This window comes from Aythya ferina (assembly GCF_964211825.1).
Source record: "Aythya ferina genome assembly, chromosome: 4".
Taxonomy (NCBI): Eukaryota; Metazoa; Chordata; class Aves; order Anseriformes; family Anatidae; genus Aythya; species Aythya ferina.
In genome coordinates, this window is record NC_140300.1 from 17,154,737 (window position 1) to 17,177,178 (window position 22,442).

Below are 22,442 nucleotides of genomic sequence, written 5' to 3' on the forward strand. Positions count from 1 at the left end.
GGGAGGCGGTTCTGAAGGGCAGAGGAGTCCAGGAAGGCTGGGAGCTCTTCAAGAGGGAAATCTTAATGGCGCAGGAGAGGTCTGTCCCCACGTGCCCAAAGACGAGCTGGTGGGGAAGAAGACCAGCCTGGCTGAACAGAGAATTGTGGCTTGAGCTTAGGAGAAAAAAGAGGGTTTATAATCTTTGGAAAAGTGGACAGGCCACTAGGGAGGACTATAAGGATGTTGTGAGGCTGTGCAGGGACAAAATTAGAAAGGCCAAAGCTCATCTGGAGCTCAATCTGGCTACTGCCGTTAAAGACAACAAAAAATCTTATTACAAATACATCAACGCAAAATGGAGGACTAAGGAGAATCTCCATCTTTTACTGGATGCGGGGGGAAACCTAGTTACAAAAGATGAGGAAAAGACGGAGGTGCTTAATGCCTTCTTTGCCTCAGTCTTTAGTGGCAATACCGCTTGTTCTCTGGATACCCAGTACCCTGAGCTGGTGGAAGGGGATGGGGAGCAGGATGTGGCCCTCACTATACACGAAGAACTGGTTCGTGACCTGCTACGGCACTTGGATGTGCACAAGTCCTTGGATGGGCTGGATGGGATCCACCCAAGGGTACTGAGAGAACTGGCAGAGGAGCTGGTCAAGCCGCTTACCATCATTTATCAGCAGTCCTGGCTATCGGGGGAAGTCCCAGTTGACTGGCGGCTAGCAAATGTGACGCCCATCTACAAGAAGGGCCAGAGGGCAGACCCGGGAAACTACAGGTCTGTCAGTTTGACCTCAGTGCCAGGGAAGCTCATGGAGCAGATTCTATTGAGAGTCATCATGCAACACTTGCAGGGCAAGCAGGCGATCAGGCCCAGTCAGCATGGGTTTATGAAAGGCAGATCCTGCTTGACGAACCTGATCTCCTTCTATGACAGAGTGACGCGCTGGGTGGATGAGGGAAAGGCTGTGGATGTGGTCTACCTTGACTTCAGCAAGGCTTTTGACACCGTCTCCCACAGCATTCTCCTCAAGAAACTGGCTGCTCTTGGCTTGGACTGGCGCACGCTTCGTTGGGTTAGAAACTGGCTGGATAGCCGGGCCCAAAGAGTCGTGGTAAATGGAGTCAAGTCCAGTTGGAGGCCAGTCACTAGTGGCGTTCCCCAAGGCTCGGTGCTGGGGCCGGTCCTCTTTAATATCTTCATCACTGATCTGGACGAGGGCATTGAGTGCACCTTCAGTAAGTTTGCAAATGACACCAAGCTAGGTGCGTGTGTCGATCTGCTTGAGGGTAGGAAGGCTCTGCAGGAGGATCTGGATAGGCTGCACTGATGGGCTGAGGTCAACTGTATGAAGTTCAACAAGGCCAAGTGCCGGGTCCTGCACCTGGGGCGCAATAACCCCAAGCAGAGCTACAGGCTGGGAGAGGAATGGTTGGAGAGCTGCCAGGCAGAGAAGGACCTGGGAGTGATGGTGGATAGTCGGCTGAATATGAGCCAGCAGTGTGCTCAGGTGGCCAAGAAGGCCAACGGCATCCTGGCTTGCATAAGAAGCAGTGTGACCAGCAGGTCTAGGGAAGTGATCGTCCCCCTGTACTTGGCTCTGGTGAGGCCGCATCTCGAGTACTGTGTTCAGTTTTGGGCCCCTCACTACAAGAAGGACATGGAGGTGCTTGAGCAGGTGCAGAGAAGGGCGACGAAGCTGGTGAGGGGCCTGGAGAACAAGTCCTACGAGGAGCGGCTGAGGGAGCTGGGCTTGTTCAGCCTGGAGAAAAGGAGGCTCAGGGGTGACCTTATTGCTCTCTACAGGTACCTTAAAGGAGGCTGTAGAGAGGTGAGGGTTGGTCTGTTCTCCCACGTGCCTGGTGATAGGACAAGGGGGAATGGGCTTAAGTTGCGCCAGGGGAGTTTTAGGTTGGATGTTATGAAGAATTTCTTTACTGAAAGGGTTGTTAGACATTGGAACAGGCTGCCCAGGGAAGTGGTTGAGTCACCATCCCTGGAAGTCTTCAAAAGACGTTTAAATGTCAAGTTTAGGAATATGGTTTAGTGGGGACTGTTAGTGTGAGGTCAGAGGTTGGACTCGATAATCTTGCGGTCTCTTCCAACCTAGAAATTCTGTGATTCTGTGATTCTGTGTTGGAAGGGACCTTAAATTTCTTCTAATACAACCACAATATAATTTTACTTTTTTTTTTTTTTTTTTTACTTTTTTTTTTTAATACGTTTACACGATTTTAGAGAACAACAGGAATAACATTACATAAACATTGCATTTGAATATTAATTTATGAAAAAAATAATATGTTGATGTTCTCCAGTTAACTACTCGTAATATCTTGATGTTCCAAGCAACAATTATATGCCTATTTGAATTCATGTTGATATCTGAATCTACTGAATCACAGATTCATTTACATTATAAGGTACCTCTCAAGATTTTCTAGTCTAATACCCCTGCTCAAGAAAAGTCTGCCACAGCAGGTTCTCCAGGGCCAAGTCCAGTAGGATTTTGATTATTTCCAGAGATTGAGACCCCATGACCTGTGTTTGTAACACATGCCACAGCCACAAGGAAATAGTGTTTCTTTGTTTTCTGACAGAATTTCATGTGTTTTAATGTGTACCTGTTGTTTCTTGTCCTGTGTCAGTGGACACTACTGAGGTGAGTCCAAGCTGGACAGTCCAAGCTCTCTCAGCCTTTCCTCATAACAGATGATTCAGTTCCTTAATCCTCTTTGTGTCTCTGCACCAGACTCACCCCAGTAAATCCATATCTTTCCTGCACTGGGGAACCTAGAGCTGGACACAGAATTCTAGGTGTCTCTTACCAGTGTTTGAGTATAACAATCAATTCCCTCAACCTGCTGGCACTGTGCCACTGGCACAATGCTGTGCAGAAGGCATTAGCCATTTTTTCTGAAAGGGTGCATTGCAGGCTCATGGTTGACTTGTCCACATGGCCTTTGAAAGATACATATCTACAAGCCGCCTCATTTTCCTTGGGTCACATTTTTCAGCACAATCTAAGATAGAAGTCTGAAAAAGTATAGGTACATCTTGTTTACAGGTAGAAAGTGACTAGACAGAAGACAGTTTGTAAGGATGTTGTACTGGCACTGGCTGGGATGGAGTTAAAATTTCTTCATAGCTCCTACTGTGCTGTGTTTTGGAGATGTGACTAAAACAATGTTGATAGAACATCAGTGTTTTGGCTATGGCTGAGCAGTTCTTATACAGTTTCAAGGCTTCCTCTTTTTCCCATTCTGACCCCCTGATGAGTACCAGGGTTGGACATGAAGCTGGGAGGGGAGACAACCTGGACAGATGACCTAAACTGAACGAAGGGGGTGGGGAGGATAAGGTAGCCATTTCTTGCAGACTGTCTGGACATCAGTCTGTGGGAGGTGGTAAGTAATTTTGTATCACTTGTTTGTTTATTTTTATTTGTTGTTATGTGCTTGTTGTTTTTTGTTTGTTTGTTTGTTTGTTTGTTTGTTTGTTTTGTTTTGTTTTGTTTTTCCTTCCTCTTTCCTCAACTTACGAAACTATCTTTATTTTGACCTATGAGTTTTCTTGCTTTTGCTCTTCCTATTCTCTCCCCTGTCCCACTGTGGCTGAGGGGACTAAGTAAGCAGCAGTGCTTAGCTGCTGGCTGGAGTCAACCCACCACAGATGTCCACAGTTTAAGTCCATGTTTCCCATCCCAGCTATCATTCTGATTTACATATAACAGAAGGCTTACGTTGTTTGGCTCACTAATTTTCTGGTACTGTGTTGACATACTGTTAGAGTTTCCAACTGTGTGAACATTTTGTATGAATAACAGCTTTTAATCCAGATCTATTTATTAAAAATAATCCTAAGGATTTACAGTGGGTAACCTGCATGTCACTTTTGTGTGGCATCAGCTAAGACAGTTTACCTTCTCTGTCAAAACAACTAAAAATGTAGGCAATTTACTAGTGTGATTTGCATAACTTTTCAGGCTATGTTAAATAAATTAAATATGTATTATTCATGATAATCTACCTCAGAAACTTTATTGTCAAATAGACATTCTGTTGATCTGCTACTGTCATATTCACTTGCAATATAATATTTCTAATACAAGGCTCAGAACTTTTTGGTTCAAAGAATAGTTATAGAAAGAGCAAGAGTGGGGGTACTTGATTTAAAAAAATTAGACTTCAAAAACCTAGAGACAGAAATGTAATTAAATATAAAATGAATTACATGTATATTATTCCCTAAGATGTGTCATAAAAGTTATGAAGAAAATAAATAACATTCATGGGTTTTAATGCAACACAAACAGACAAAAGATTTCATTTCTGCATTGGTGTTATAGAGTTGAAGATTATTTTTTTTTCTGAAAAACTTAAATCCTACTTCTAAATAGGTAATGCAATTCTTAGTATTTAGAGCTTGAGTAAAGCCTAAAATAATGAAGAAATCTTCTGAATATTTTTCAAACTTTCCATCATCAAAAGGTTGTCTGAAAAGTAGTCTACAAAAGGGAAGAGACTTTGATTATGCTCAGATTTTTCTACCCTAGTTTCAGTCACTTAACTCTAGTATTCAGATTTGGATACTTTTTCTTTTACACTCCTTCGTGATAACTCCAATATCTCAGGGAGGTGAGATTTTGGAGATCCACTGCCTCCTCTTTGTTCAGAAGGACAGTAGGCCAGAAAGCATTTTCTATCTATCAAAAAACCTATCTAAGCAAATCTAGGCTGAAGAAGTGGAATGTAAGAAAGTATAAATACATTTATGGAAGAAAGTACTGAAAATATATACAATCATAATCTGCCATCACTATATTAGTTTGCCCTTCATTAGTCTATCTGTAATTTCCATTCCTGTCTCTAATCATGTATGTAAAAAATAAAAGAAACACCATTTGGAAGAATTTCTGCAAATGAACTTTGAAATGTTCTTAGTTATACTAATGTGCTTCACTTCCTTTCATTTTCCCCCAGCACATATACTTTGTGGGAGAAGCTATCTCACCCAGAAGAAAATCCAGAATTCTGTATTTGTAGCCTATCAGGTTATGAAATTTTAGAAATAAAGGACCAAGCTTAAAGTACTGTTCTTATTTTAAATTGTAGTCTGGGACACCTACTTGAGAAAGTCCCTTCTGGATAATTGACACAGGAATGCAGGTTTCTTTTTCCCTGTTTTCAGACCTATTTACACCTTAAACTAAAGGAACTGAAGAAAAGCATTAACACCTTTTTGCAAACCAGGAACACAGATGAAAACTTAAAGAAGCTGAAGCAAACTAAGTGTCAGTAATAAGTAGTAAACAATTCTAAATGTGAATGAATATATTTTAATTTAACAAAAGTCAATAAAATCCAAAATAGAAAAGATAATAATGAATATTCTTCCAAATGACACAGGTGAGAACAACAGCATCCTTATCTCAGTCTGTAAATCTTCTCCTTTTCTACAGTTTTCTTCCAATCCTGTGGGAGAGAAGAGTAAACAAGAGACTTGTTGGGTGTTGGCCAGGATCAACCTGACAGAGTGGCATGATTTTTAACTAATCCATAAAATATTCTGCAACTGGAGAATACTGATACCTTTATTCATAAACAGAAATAAATAAATAAATAAATAAATAAATAAAAAGGAGGGAGGAGAAGAAAAAAAATCTTTCAAAAACCTTTCTAGGCAAATATTAGCCTGTTAGCTTGACTTCATTGCTGTTTAACATCATACAATAAATTTTGAAGGAAAGGAAAATTCATAACATGACAGTAAATGGAGAGTATGGAGAGTATGACACATTTTCAGTCTGATTTTATGAAGGCTATGTTGTATCAAATATTATCTTTATTTTATGGTAAGAATTATTAGATGAAAATGCTGCAGAGTTAATCTATTTACATTTAGGTACAGAAATTAAATACTGCCCCACAAGAGATTATTATTTCAAGCAGAAACGTTAGAATTAATGTGTGCTACAAAACAGGGAAGATAATTGACGAGGGAGACAAGTGAGAGATTTTTTTAATTTGTGGACTACAGTAGTTGGGAGTCTCGACCAATACAGAAGATGGCAGGATTATTATGTAGGAAGAATTAAATGGCAGTGCTGACTGGTGTAAAATAGAATGGAATTTAATAGTGCAAAGAGAAAAGTCATTCATTTTCTATACTGTGAGGAGAGAGATTTACAGGCTTTTTATATCTTAATTTCTTAAAGCAAAGACTTTAAGAAGACAGCATTTCAAACACTTTAAGAGGATAAACATCAAGATACAGATGAGCTACTTAAGTTACAAAATAACACCAGCGCAAGATCAAAAAAGTTATAAATTAGTCATGAATATATTTTGATGCAAATTAGAAGACATTCTAAGCATGTGAAAAGTGATATTCTGGAAGCATTCCAATGAGACAAAAGAAATCTGAATGATTTTACATGATGTTTGATATGTTTATGAAAGGAGTGAAAAGAGGTAAATCTAAATCTAGATGCTTGATTTAGACTAGGGCAGTGATACTACAGTCAAAAAATATTGGAAGAAGGTATTAATCTCCCTTGAGCATAGAGTGTGGTCTACTTCCTCAGTCTAGATTTGATAGCGAAGTCTTCACATCTGTGGGGACTTATGATTTAATGATAAATACAATCTATTCTGTCTTCCCGTGATACATTAGACTTGTGACTTTGGTCTTTTAACCAGTGTAACTAAGAAAACATGATGGGTGATAGTAATAGGTGACTCCCTTCTGAGAGGTACGGAGGCACCTATTTGTTGACCTTATCCACTCTTCAGAGCAGTGTGCTGCTTACCAGGAACTCATATGAGGGATGTCACCAACAGACTTCCAAGCTTCATATAGTCTACTATTACCCACAGCTATTATTTTACATGTGCACCTTTCATACAGCCAGGAGCAGCCTGAGGAGTTGAAATACTCATAAATATAATACATTATTGACATTATTTATTATTTGTGTTGTGGTACATAGAAGATGAGAGTAAGGATTTTTTATTTTTTTATTTTTATTTTTTTTACTATATGTTGTGTAAGACTAAAAAAACAGTATCTCTTCAAAAAAATTAAAAAAATAAAACATAAACACAAGCTGTTGAAGAAGTGGCACTCAGATATTGTCTAGTTCAACTTTGTTTTAATTTATGTTTTACAGAATATATGCAGTTTTGGAAATCCTTACTGAACTGTTGCCTGAGAGACAAGTAGATTTTGGAGCATTACAGTGACTGCACTCATAGTCTAAACAATTTTGAAAGTATTTTAATCCCTCAGAATTGTCACATAAATAAATATATATAAGTAAATAATCTCTGATATGTAGAAGCTATTAATTGTATTGAGAACTTCTGTCTGACCTGGAAATCTGCATGTGGGTATTGAAATATGTTTGTCTTGAACTTAACGGTGAAGTCACAATCTCTACTGAAGAGGGAAAAAAAAAAAAAAAAAAGTAAATATGTATCCTCATTGCTAGAGAAGTTAGAGAAGTGAATTAAATTTCTCTTGTTGTGCATTGCAGAAATGCTAAAAGCTTTACTTTCTGGGTTTCTGGATTTCTTTGCTATTCCCACAGTATTCCTTTTTGCACAAATAAAAAAGGTAATTAAAATGTATACTCCTTTAAATACTAATACCAATCTCAAAAACAACAAAAAAAAGTTATCAATTATGTACATTTTTAGAACCTTTCACAAATATTTGTTTGTAAACACAAAGATAGGATGGATTTGGGGGCTCACATAAAAGCTGCCACAGACGTTTACTATCTAGGAGAAATACTTGATTAGCTATAGAGAAATTACTAAGTTTGTAAGCATATGCATCACTGCTCGCAGGACTCCTTAAGTGTGAGTCTCAGGCTTGTCAATAGTTTGAAATTTTCTGAGACCAGTGCTATAGATCTGTACTTCAGAAGACAGATTATCTGCCTTCCAGTCTAGCTTCTGACATGAAATTCCCAACTTGCCTGATGTCTAGCAAGCATAAGTAATGGTAAAGAGTCAATTCTATGGTAAAAGCAGAGCACAAAGTAATGGCAGGACAGACTTAGTATCCTATTTAAACAGGGCAGGAAATTGTTAGTACCATGTAACAGTGAATGCAATAATTTGACTGAAGTATTCTTAACACAATAAACTCATCAATAAGCACCAAGGTTGAAGTTCTTTGATTTCACAGCTTGGCTAACACGAAAACACTTTCTGGGACACTGGGCTTGCATTGGCTACATATGATGCTACTGAATCAATTGCACCAGTCTCATTAGGTTTCTCACATTTCTTGGAGAATTTTGCGTTGGATTTATGTGGCAAGGTCTTGCCAGTGGACAGGGTGCTGGGTGTCCTCTGTGAGGAACTGCCAGGGACTGCCCAGTGCTGCTCACAGCTAGTTCCAGCCAGCTCCAACCATCCCACTGCAGAGCACAACAGACACCATTAGCCAAGCTGAAGGCACCCAGTGTCCACAGGTTCACATATTTAAGAAAGGGCAAAATGCTGCAGAGCAGGATGAAGAGTGAGGAAAAATACTGTGTGAAAAACAATTGAGGGAACATTAAGGTCAGTGAAGAAAAAGGAGCAAAGTACTCCAGGCACCACAGAATTCCCTACATCCCATGGAGAGGACCATGGCAGAGCAGGTATGAGTCAGAGGAGAGGTCCACATCATAGAAGGTATCCACACTGTAGCCCCTGGAGGACCCCACGCCAGGTCATGTGCGCATGCCCTGAAGGAAGCTGTTATGAAGCCAACACAGGAGAAGGTTCCCCTTAAAGGTACTGAAGCCTATGCAGACAGAACATTCAATAACCTGTTGATTATTGATTATATATAACCTGGTGACATAATAGACATGCTGATATTGATTGTCTTAATCATTCTAAAGTAAGAAATTATTCTCCTAGTAGAATGAAAATGAACCTGCAAATGTATGTGTGTATTACAGAAAATCCTGATATAACCTAAAGCAATGTAAATCTGTATTTAAATAGAACTAAAGGACTTTATGACTCTTAGGAGAGGAAAAAACAAAACAAAACAACAAAAAAAACCAACAACTTGGTAATCAAAGATCAAAGATCATTTTTAGTGGCAGTCAGACCCTTTGTTTATTGAAGTAACTTGAAGACCTTTTGTTTATTTAGCTAGATAACCATTTAAGCCCAAATCTGCTACAGTGTCTGAGGGTAAATTTAATTTTGGTTTGTATCCAGTAGACCCTGAAAACAAGGTGCTTATAAATGAAGCATAACATTAAAAATACGCATTAACACCTAGACATAACACCTAGACATCTTAATTAAAAAAATTGTCTTCACTGACCACAGTTTATTCCTTAAAAAGGATAAATTGCCTTCTTACCTGTGTTATAAATGAAGTCTCAAGTCAATCTGAATTTAGTAATATTTATAAAAGAAATATTTATAAAAGGTATAAAAGGCAAGTAAACAGCTCCGGGTCTGCGGAGAGTCTATGCTCCACCAACATGCACACATGAACATCAAACATTCTAAATATACAGAACATGGCTTTTACATACTAAACCCGAGCACACCTATACATATGTACAATCAGAAAAGGTAACAAACAATCCTTTTTTCCATTCATTTTCTTAATTACAAACAAGTCTTCATTTTCCATTCCTTATGAACAATATGTCTTGCTTTGAGTTGTCAAGCAACTCGGTCTTTGGGCCTTATGTATCCCGTTCTTCCCAGATCGAAGAAAAGCATATCCACCTCCTTTTCAAGGCCAATAGGGCCTGAGTCAAAAGGCACGTCAGCAGGGGGCGTTAACAGCAAAAGCCTTCGATGGCTGCAGCAGCAGAGGGGCTGATGGAGTGGCAGTCGGATCAGTAAACAAGCCCACAGCTCCCTCACTGTCTGGCAAACCACACGTTTATGACTGTGGTCCCACATGGCTCTTTAAGGCCTCAGAGATTGCTCGTCAGGTGCCGAACAACTCCACTGCAACGTTTTTAGTTGCCGAGTCCCACACCTTGGCATCAATTTGGTCCCATATTTCAGGATCATAAGCTGTCTGTTAATAAGGAGAATAAGCAGTAAGGTTACCAGGACAGTCTTTTTCTAAGGACGTATGATTCCCCATAATGTGCAGCTGCTTATCAGTGAGAGGCAGTTGTGTGTGCAGGTCCGCTTCTCTCAGCTTGAGCTTCTCTCCAGCTCCAGTGCGCCTGTTTCCAGCGACTTTCAGTATGAGCTTCTCTGAGCGTTTTGCTGACTTTGGCCGAACCTATCTTCATGAGGTGATCAATGTGCCTGTTTCCGTCCTGGTCTCCGTCCTGCTTGCCTGTTCCTTTTAATTCCTTCTTTCTACTTCTTTATTGATGACATAACTTCATTGTGTTGACTTTTTTTTTTTTTTTTTTATCTTGAGGACAGGCTCCCCTCTTATACCCTTCTCTCCACCGCAGTTCTTTTCAAAACAACTTTTCATTGGTCAAACAACTTTGCGTATAACAACAACAGCAAACACCCAGAAACTTCCATGCCTTAACGGCTGGAGCACAAGCACCCCGAGACTGCATGGAGTCTCCTGAATAACCATTCTGTGTTCCCTCTAAACTCTTTTACATTCCTGTTGGCCTCATCGTTAAGAGTCTAATCTTATCATCAACCACGGGGCTTTCCAACACCCATGGCCAAACTCCCACATCTCCCCCTTCTTTATTAATATCAACTACTTTCTCGACACGAATTACCACTCCATATATAACACCTGTAATGCTGTGACTTACTTGACAAGAGACTAAATGAAGATGGGGTGAGGTAAAAAGGAAAAAATAGTGCTCAGTAACAAAGCGTAAGAAATCCTGAGAACTGTGTTACTTTAATACTTTTCTTTTGTTAGGCAAATAGATTTTTATTTTTCACAACCTGCAGTGAAGCAAAATCTACTTTCAAAATACATAATTTCTTATTTGTGTCATCATATTCATTCCAAATGAAAGTTGTTATAACTGAGAAAATACTGTTTTGAATATTCGTTACCTAAACACTCAGGAAACAGCTTTTGTTTGAGCACAGTTTTCTCAGAAATAACAGCAGCAATGACTCCCTTGTGGTGGTTTGCCCCTCTTCATTTCAGCTTTTGTTTCCATATCTCATTTATTTTTTCCATTCCCAGCACAATATTAATAACTTGCAAGGAAGCCAGAAGGTATGTCCTCAGAAAACAAAGTAGAATAATTGGAATATTAAAAGCACAACACCAGAATAACAAGATGATCTGTGAGAACATTTCTAGTTCAATTATGGCTTGGCAGCAAAAAGAATATATTCCAATGCACTGCATTAGTCTTTATCTAATCAGAATAACAATTAAAATCTGCAAAAAATTCTAATCTTTTCATCTGATCTTTCAGTTTCTTCTGGGCTTCAGATACTAGACAAATACATGTATGTAGAAAAAATCCTGGGAAGCCTCCATTATTCTGAGTTTTTGGAGCTCAGCACTTCTGTTAATTTCTTTGCTGCCTTCCTCTTCTTAATCTTTGTAGCCACCAAAAAATTTTCTGTATCCTGGAGCAATTCCAAAAATTCTTAGAATGTTTACAATTCACTATATTTGGTGCTGTATCTTATTGAAAAGTCTTATTTGTATAATTTTCCTCAAACTGCCCTGAAGGGAATGTGGAGGAGTAGGATGAAAAAAGAAAACCATTAAAAAAAGAAAGGAAGACAGGAAGAAAATGGGAAAATAGTAATTTTAACAACACACACACACACAAAAACAAAAACAAACAAACAAACAAAAAAAAAAAAAAGCTTCTTCTTCTTCTTCTTCTTCTTCTTCTTCTTCTTCTTCTTCTTCTTCTTCTTCTTCTTCTTCTTCTTCTTCCTCTTCTATTTCTTCTTCTTTATATTGAATGTTCTAATGCACAATATGGAGATTGTCCTGAGCATTGAGTACTGGGGGAAATACAGATTGAAACTTGGCCTTGACATTTGAACCTCAAGACCATATGGAGACTTCAGAAACACTCCTGTGCTGAGCACCATTCCTGGATCATTCTTTATTTCTATATAGGCACAGAATGCAAAAGCAAACCTTAATTTTCAGTCCTGAAAAGCCTGCCAGAACCGGTGTAAAGAATTACAGGGCAAACAGCTGCTGTGCTCCTAACCATGGCAAGCAGGAATGACATGCCTGCTGCCTTCCCCAGGGCATTCTGCCATTCTCTGAATGCTAAGTAACTGGGGGTTGCACCAGCACATCAGCAGGCTTTGTCCACTCAGGCCAAACCTAATGTAAGCCACATCAGTTGAGCGACACATAAGTGGACTGTAAAACACATCTGTGTCTTTAATTACTAACTTGGAAAAAGCAACAGTGACCATATTAGTATGCTGGCTGCAGAGACATAAATGCTAATTATCAAATGTTCCAATGTAATAGAAAAAAAAAAAAAAAAAAAAAATCATGTGGTTAAAAGGCTTCCTTGAGGCTATTGAAAGCAAAATGTAATAATTTACCTTCATGGAATTAATTTGTTTGTTCTCTCCTTTTGACTGAAATGCTAATTATTAATTTATTAATTTTAGTGTAATAGATGTTTAATGGCTTTCAAAACAATGAAAATAGCCCTAAACAAGATTTCACTTTGTATTTATGCATCTTTTTTTTCTCTCTGCCAAGGTCCTGAAACAGACTTATAATTTTATTATCATCATTGTTATTATTGTTTTTCATGTATTCTCTAATGAATCTACTTGTGTTTGAGGTAAAGAACATCTAGCAAGAAATACGGTATTTGCTCCCAGAACTTAAATGTTGGATGAAAACAAAAATGGGCCAGCCACATTAGAGCACAGAAGTTAGTTTTTAGAAGAACTGCTTAAAAAGTTCCTCACACTGAAATAATTGCTCAATTTAAATTTAAATAAAGCTGATGATCCCAACTGAAAGACATTCCTAAAGTTCGACTTCTATGAATTTCTGACTGAAATGGAACTCTTAGAATGAAGAAAAAAAAAAACAACACACACACACAACAAACAAACAAACAAACAAACAAACAAAAAACTCTTCCAGTTTAATGATTGTATTACAAGGGAAAAGGATAGCAATACTGACATTAAGCCACTACTCTATTAGATTTTGTTTATAAATCTTGGACCACTCACTATCTTGTGTACAATTCTACTGATTTTTGTCATGTCTTCGTTCTTCCCTGCTACGCCCTCATCTGTTCATTTGAAATATCATCCTAAATTGGATCCACTAAGAATGCAGTTTTTAAAACTAAAGCCTTCAATGGGATTAGAATACCTTAACTTTCACAGTAGTGTGCAGGAATATTCCACTCTCCAGCTCCAGTGTATCCATAACTTAGCTTTGACAGCATTCATAATAACATATTTAAAGTATTACTTATGTCACTCAGGAGACCCGCAGAATTATGGGGTTTTAATAACAGACTATTCTATCAGCCACTTTATAGATCATAAGAATACTATATCAATAGTATTTTTCTATACTGTAAGATAAGATTGCTTGTCATATTATGTCCACATAATTGCTATCAGCTATGGCTAGCAAGAAAACGTATGCATACACATGGTATACACACTTATGTATGAACATATGACAACACATTTCACAGTTCCTCAGAAGAATTATGATATTCATCTATGGTCTCTAGACACCAATTTTGTTTCCTTTTTCACTGTGAAGTCTCAATAATCTCTGCCTAAAGTCATTGAACACCAGTATGAGACAAAACCTCACTCAAACGATTTCATTATACTGCATAATTAGACAGCATTATCCTAATTTTGGTTATGGATATTGGTAGACCTTCAAAATACAAATGTGAATAGTCTTAGTACACCAAGCACCTTTTGTACAACATGTACAAATGTACATGTACATGTACAACAACATACAACATGAATGTACAACAGTCTCCTAAGTTTATTTTCATTAGCACAGTGCAATTAGAAAATATCCAAGAAACGCCTGTCTATAATTTAACATGTTACAAGGAAGGAATGCTTAAAAACTCAGCTGAGTGAAATGCTGACTTTTTACCAATATGACCTGTAAGTTTTATTCAGTGCAAGGAATGACTTAGATCAAAAATCAATCCAATTGCTTTATTGTTTAAAGTTACCAAGGTACAAATAATTTAATTGAGTTTGGGCTTTATCTTGATCTGTAAATACATAGCTGAAGAAAGATCTAGCTCATTAGGTGATCCAAGAAAGTTGTATTGGTTTGAGTTTTAGCTGAACAATTCACTGCTTGACCACAAATTTGTGCTTCATTAAGATCAAGTTGTAGAGCATGTGATTTCTTCCAGTAATGGTGTATCATTTGCCAGCAACAGAGGAAACGTTGTGCAAAAAGCAGAAGAAAAGAGACTGAATCTGAATCCTTGAGGAACATTGTTTTGTTCTGCACTAAACTAGAAGTAATCCAGTGTAACAAGCCAATCTGCTTCCTCTTCATGGATACTTTAGCAACAAATTATAGATGTTCTTTTGCTCATCATTTTAGGATTTCTAGGTAACTGAAGGGTATGATCTACCTTGTCATATGCCATAGTCAGGCAAAACAGCAATATTGTAGTATATCCCATGGGAAGTGCTACTAGAGAGAAAATGAGAAATTAATATGTGCCTGTAATATATGCCAAGGTATCATTTGCATCAGTTAATAGACAGAAGATTAAAGTAGAGAGAGCTGGAAAGATACAGCTTTCATGGGTCCTGTTAATAATTCTTGCTTCATGTCACAACATTATCACTCTGCAAGAATTCCAGGATATGACTGTACTAAGAATTTGTTCTCTCTCCCTAAAGATACGGATTACACAAAAAGACTTTTTCCAGCTCAGCGTGATAAACAAATTTCCACCCTATCTCTTTTTCTCTAACTTGCCATAACTTGTACTTGCCTCATAAATATTGAAGGAGCACTGCTAAGACTGGTAAGCCTAAAATTAAATCTACCAACTTCATCTGGTTTGCAAGTGTGACACACTGCCCTCTCCCCTGTCTATGTTGTTGCTGTGAGCAAAAAATGCACTGAAAACTGCAAGCAACCTTTTCTTGAAACCCAGTGTTGTGTCAGCATAGGTGTCAATGTAATCTACATATCTGAGGAACTTCGAAGCAATAAATAGTGAGTAGGTTGTCTGTTAACCTTAACTCTGTCATTTCCATGAGCCTGCTTTAGGTTCCCATCCTTGCCTGTTCTTTTCTTGTATCCCAGGTAGGATACATACTATTCTTTCCCAAGTTTCCCTAGAGGCAGCATCATGAACACTGTGACATGGGAGGAAAAAGTCTTCTTGTACCCAGAAACACAGAAGCCTTCAGAAGGCAAGAAAATAATTACAGTGAAAGTCATGAACAAATCCTTCATTTCTGTTACAGGGCATGCTAAATTTCCCAGAGTGAAGAAAACCTTTACAGACTGACTGCTGCATAGGGTTGGTCACAGCAGAGAATATGAAGTGCAAATACCCAACTGAGGAAAATCAAGGGTGGACGAAAACATTGATGGAAGAAAACTTCTCTTGATAAGTGTAACCTGAGATTTCCCAGGGGCATGCATTGCAGCCAAATTTTGTTGCATTTTCTTTAAGGTGGTAACACCACCAAAAGTGTCCTCTGGCATCAGGGTAAAAACTGTACTAAAAACTACTGAGTGCCTGTGCTGTGTCCTAAAAAGATGCTGAAGTGTCTCCATGGAACTGTTGCAGTAACAAGATAATGTAAGAAACATTTTCACTAAACCTTACTCTTGAGTATTTCATCTTTCTGTTTCATTAAAGAAACACACCTTACTGAACATTGCAAAAATTCAGAAAGCTTTTTAAAGAGTAGTACTGGTAAGTTTCGCCTTAGTTGTTCTTAATTCAATTTGGTATAGGAGGATTTGACTGAAGTCTTCACTATGGGTGTTGTGGAGAAAACTGGACTTCCTTTGAAATGAATCCATGTTGTCAGTCTCCCCAGAGATCTTCACTTTATGTGTGTATATACATGTATATGCATGTACATATCACATATATATGTGTATATTCTTATACATGTGTATATATAGAACAATGAAAAAAAAAGTAGTTGTGTTAATTTTTATATGTCCAGACAGTCCTTGCTGAGAACTGTGTGCAACAGAATCAGGCAAACTGGAGAAGTGCTTAAACAAAGCAGTCTCAACTCAGATAAAAACATAAAAGTAGCTTGCTGCCTGTCAGTCACAAATTAAAGCACACAAAAAAAAGAGCTTGCATAAGAGAAATCTAGCTAGGGACTGTTCTCAAGTAGTGAAACTGAGAAGCATAAAGTAGTTTTATGAGACATTTTATGCATTGAATCAAAAATACATGAATTTAAGCACTTTATGAGAATCATCCATTCCAGAAAGCAATATGTATTTGTTAACTTGGAAATTTCATATTTGATGATCCTTTTTTTGTAAACTAGAGAATATCTTTAAATTTATTCAGCTCATTGGCAAACCAGCATTTCTATGTGAAGCATAAAACAGTTTTTCCTGTAGACTTTTCTTCAGGATAGCTGCAAACCCTAACTAGAGATTTTCTTACTAGTTGAAGAATGTCTGAGGAACCTAGTTCTGTGTGGAATTGTATAGAATAAGAGCTGTGGTGCTGTTTTTACATCAGTTTGGAAATTTTGTTTGGAGATTTAGAGAATATGACTAAAATAGACATCTAACAATTTCTGTGGTATCATTGTGTCTGATACAGAGATGGCTTTTCTGTTATGATACCTGGATGCCAGGCAGTAAACTCCAGGACAGCATAAATGTTCTTACAGCTCATGTTCAGGCAAGTAAATCATGCCTAAAGAGTTTTCCTTCTCCATCTAACCTAGTTTTTTATGACACTTGGGGCAACAATCTATCTAAAATGGTTATTTTTGTCAAATTTTGTTTAAATCTGTCAGTAGTTCCAAACACGCAGCCATGATGGTGTCCCAAGACTAGTATTATTAGGAAATCATGTTCAACACTCCAACATACAAATGTTAGGTTAGGAACAAGCCTGAGGAAATAGGCTCCACTCTGCATACAGGAGTTCCCAGTCAACTGCAGATGCCCCTCTAACATCAGATTAGCCTCAGCAAACTGCAGATGCACATTGAGAACTACAGTAACACCCCAAGGACTGGTTGGAGTCCCATTGGGCTTTGCTTAGTTTTCTTTTCCCTCCTCTTTACACAGCAGTTAGTAGCTCACATTCAGTATCTATCCTCACACCTCTCATTACTCAAACAGATCAGTCTGAGCTATCAATATAAAAAACAAACAAACAAACAAACAAAAAATTCATACTTTATGGGTATTTGCCCCTTGAAAAGCTTGTTCTACATTGTATCTTGATATGTTGCTTATACCTGGAAAATGGATCTTCCTGCTGTGGTGCCCAAGTCAAAAGTACACACTGCAAATAATTAAGTTTATCATCAGCAATGGCTCTTTTTTCTCATAAGGTATGCATATTTCTTTCTCACTTTCACTTTGTAATTTAAATAACAACTGTTGTCAGGTGTCTTTTCCCCACAGATACATGGCAAAACAGTTTTTGTAAACTCAGCTAAGATATATTATCTTATATTTTATTTTGAAGATTTAGCATTATTTTTTTTATGAAACTACTTTTATCCTTCTTTGATATGTGACTGAGTTGTCACTCTGACCTAAACATCATGACTGGGATTGATATACATTGGCACCATCAGAGCATAAATACAGAAAGAGGTGATTTTGACTGCACACAACCAATTAACTGACTAGCAAGATCTGCTGCAATAAAATGAAATAAATAAAACAAAACAAAACAAAACAAAATAAAGCAGCCTTTAGTCATGATTCCAGTACTCTTCTTATGGTTTGGAAGGCAAAATTAAAAAAAAAAAAAAAAAAAAAAAGCTGACTATTTCTGAAGCAAGAAGCTGCAGGCTGTTTTATGGGAATCTTTAACCATAAACCACCTACTGAGCCCTGTAATTTACTTACACTGCTTACTGGGAAGATGATGTCCCAGGGACTTTAACCTGGCATCCCAAGGGTTCCAAGGCCTCTTAATTATTTCCAGAATATTGACAAAAATATATGGGGAAGCAAAGTGAACAGGAAGGACAGAATGCTCAAACAAACCAGTTGCTTTACCAGAAGCAGAAAGTCTGACCTTTTTTTTTTTTTTTTTTTTTTTTGTTCTCCAGTTTATTTTGATAAAAAAGTAGGGGGAAATGAAAAGAAAAATATGACAACCTTATTGTCATACATGATTTTTTTTTTTCAGCCTATGGCATCACTGTAACAAATAAATAAGACAGGACCTCTCAAGCAAGAGTCTCCTCCTTGCAGTCTAAAAGATCCTATATTTTAAAAACTCTCAGTCTTCCTAATATATATGTTTTTTTTTTTGGTTAGTTTCTTTTAAGAAATCATAGCTCATTTCCTCCAAAAACTCTGAGAAGTCATCAATATTCATTCTGTTTTTCATAGTCTGTGACTTCAGACCACTTCATAAGGAAGAAATCTTGGTACTCAACTCTACAAAGAACAATTTGGATACTATATGCAAATATATATAAATATCATACAAAGTTTAAAAACATTATAATAACAATGGAACTATAGACAGAGACCCCCAAATCAATTGAATTCAGACTTGTAGAGGCCTACCTCTTTCAAGGAGCCTTGGATAACTGGAAGCAAATCCAGCTACTTCAGTTAAATGCTCAAGAGTTAAATGAGATGAAACCCGCTCCTGTCCTAAGTCTACTGTTGGAACATGGGTATTTTTCAAGGATTCTTTCAATATAGCTATATAATAAAGTCTTTCTCCCTTGTTCTTCATTGGAACTATATTTTATCAATAACAGTTTGGCAAACATGTTAGGATTTCTGATTAACAGGGCATAAAGACTTCCTGAGACTTCAAAGAACAACTTATGTATCTGAAGTTTCACTCGTTTGCTGTTAGACATATAGACATATCTTAGATTTTTATTTCTCAGTAATAAATTATATTAGCAACTTTCTCCTATTATTTTTCAGATAATGATTTACCTCCCTCTTCCTTTTTTTTTTTTTTTTTTTTTTAATGTACACAAAGTTTTAAAACAAGAAGGTAATGTTCTCTGGAACTCTACAAATTCAAGCCATATTGTGATATGTCTCAGTTGATGTTTAGAATAATAGAATATTGGTTTCAAATCTTCTGTCACTAGCAATCCAATTTTTTTGCTACTGACTGTGGTACTTTGGTCAGTAATATGGAAAAACAAACAAACAAACAAACAAAAACAGTTTCTGGTAAGATTTCACATGCACAGAAACTAAGCTACAAGCTTATTCTGCATTCTAGACAAGACTGTATGAATCACCTTTTTTCCTACTTCCTCAGTTTCTCTCTGGCTTTTCAAAGAGGTCTGTTTCTCTCACAACTCCACAGCCTGGGGATTCACATTCTTTCCAGTAATTCTGTTTTGTTATGTATTAACTTTTATTACTTTTATTGCCTTTGCATGAAAGTTTAGCAATACATAATTATTTTAAGAACATAATAGTATTGCTTCATTCAGACCTTTTTTTATTCCATTTTCAAAAGGGTCACTAGCAAATGTAAATTTACTATTTACAATCTAATGCATGTGCTATGTTTTGACAAACCCTTTTTGAGTTTCAAAAAGAAGAGATATCCATTAGTTGCCCTACTGGTAATTCTAAAGTTAAATTTCAGATACAGATGACATGATATTGCCAGACAGCTTTAGTTCCCCAAAATGTGGCATGGCAAAAGAATAAATTCACCGAGTATCAGCAGCATTCCAGACCAGGGATTGTTGTTTTAGAGGTTAAGGGTTGTTTTAGTTATTACCAGTACCCCAAATTGTATGCAAAGTCAAACTGAAAACTCAGTGGAAATTTTCAAAGGAGACATACATTAAATACATTAAATACAGAACTACAGTGAATCACACTGGACCTAAACACTGCCTGGAAACCTGCTCAAAAACACAGAATTTTTTCTAAGCTATAACTAATCCCAAGTCTGTATATGATGCTATTATTGAACTTTAATTAAAACAGAACCAAAAAGTAGAAGAAAAAAAATGTTTAGGTTTTGGTTGAGAGCAACAGCTTACTGAAATTGTTCGCAGTAGTGAGCATTTACAGGGTGCCCATTAGCAAAGGAGCTTCGGTCATACCTTGTCCCCTTCCTCTCCTCGCTCTGTGCTGTTACTTCTGTACCAGGGGAGATTCTGCGCTGTTCTGCCCACTCCAGCAAGAACCTGTTTAGCGCAAGGACTTCTGAGGTCTGCCTAGAACAAACTAATTACAGTGATACTAAGAAAAGGTTATACTCTGTATTATTGGAATGTATATTAAAATGTATCACGATTTTAGAATCTTACAACATCATGATCATGACTCATCATGTATCATGATTCTAATTTCAAAATAAAAGGTTACTCCTTGCTCTTCCCCTCTACTCCTTCTTGGACTGCTTTTGACATTCTTCTGGCTCTGTATGAGATTTCAAATCACTCATTTTATGTTGCTTTAGGCTAAGTAGACATTTCTTAAAATCTGCAAAAGATAAGTTGGTGTAAAAAGAATTATCAAGAAAGGCAAGAGTTAAACACTGTCTTGGACTCAAAGTGTAAATGATTACGTCACCTGAAGTCTATGTCAAATACCTTGAAATGATTTGCAGAGCTGCATGTGAGAATGTCAACCTTTGTTCCCCAGAGTAGTTTAGTGACAGTGACTTTATGAAGTCTAACAGCAGTGTCATGAATATTCTCAAGAGTAGGTGGGTGGCACATTCATTGAGAGATGTACAGTGGATTGCATACAAAAATGACAATATTTTTGAATAACTACTAAAACTGTAATAAATCTGCCACCACTTTACATATTTTAAGCTCATTTGTCTCTATTTGAATCTCAACGATGTTTACCCCAAGCTATTGTTTTAGCCAAGGCAGCAGTATTTTCTTAGCCAGAATCTCTGAACTTGTTGAAAGGAATATATTTCAGGCTAATTTTTAACCTAAAATAACCCCCTTGCTGTATAAACAAATGAAATAGCAACAATAAAGAATGATTGATCTCAAATGTATTTTTGTTCAAAGTAGGTGTCCTTTGGGTCAATTATCAACCTTAAATGTAGCACCACAGGAACTCCGTAAAAAGCAGGTTCCATCTAGAGAAGACATGAATTGTCTGGCCAACCTGACAATCTATATAAAAACCATTTAGCAAAACCAAAATGATTCAGTTCTGGCTTGCTCTGTAATTTAAGACATTATAGCCAAAAATCACTACAGTAGTGGTTTGGCAGATAAGGAAAAGGAAGGGACTTGTGGTTGAAACTCAGACCCAGAACACAGAAAAAGTGGTTTCTATTCTTGGTTCAGGCGCTGACTTCTTCAGTGGCCATGGACAACTTACAGCTCCTGAAAGGTGAGTGTCCAGGGATCCCAGTGACTTCATCTGGGAGGTGGTTGCTCACCATTTCTAAGAAACAGTCCCTAGACCTCTCTATAATTTAGTTTTCCTCTTTATGAAATGATGTTAAGAGATGGTCATTTCGGGGCAAGGCAAAGCAGTGGCATTATTTTATCTTTCAATAGTACAGTTAGGGCACAGGACTAGAATAAGACAGGCATACCACTTAGGTAAATAAATTATTCAGCTTGTTTTCACTATTTATTATTGGCACTACTGGTACAAAATGTGATGTTGATTATCTCCTAAAATCTTTGATGTTTTTCAGTTGTTAGGCACAGCAGTGGGTTTGTGCCCTTTCAGCAACCTTGTATTTCAGGAAACAAACTTCTCTTCCAGCTCCTCAGACCAGGAACTGAGGAATCCTGGTTTATAGTGCATAAGGGTTACAATCACAGTCTCATGACTCTCATATTTATGTTCTTTGTGATAGCCCGTTCTTAGGCTAATACTTCCTATAGTAGTAATTTATTGATTTTAAAAATTTGTTCAGCATTCAGCTCATATTCAGCTTTGCAATTAGCATCCCACATTCACACATGCATACTCATGCTTTCTATCACACATACACATAGAATAGTTACGTTTCTAGCTATACATATAAACAGATCTAATTTCATCTAGTAATGAAAAGTGGAAAACCTTAGGAGTACCTACCCTGGCTTTCTTACTGATTTTGCTATAAATACAGAGTTATTTAATAAACTGGAAATTAATTTACTTTGCCCCACAAACACATTTCTTACACAATAATCTATGACGTAAGATGAGTACCTAGAAATCTCTCTGTATGATACTCCTTTTTTCAAGAATCTTGCCTGTATTTTTTTGGTGCCAACTATGAGATCATTAACATACAATATGGATGATTTGGGCAGTTTTAAGATTACAAAACTTCCTCATCTCCATCTCCAAAGAT

The 22,442-nt window shown here is 37.3% G+C and overlaps 1 long non-coding RNA gene across 1 annotated transcript; it reads right to left on the reverse strand.

The window, feature by feature from the left end:
- Positions 1–5,304: 5,304 nt before the first annotated feature.
- On the reverse strand, positions 5,305–20,361 carry LOC311436887. Its single transcript, XR_014693156.1, has 2 exons — positions 20,218–20,361; positions 5,305–5,460 (listed from the first exon to the last, which is right to left on the reverse strand). It is a non-coding gene; the product is annotated as an uncharacterized lncRNA (long non-coding RNA).
- Positions 20,362–22,442: the final 2,081 nt, after the last annotated feature.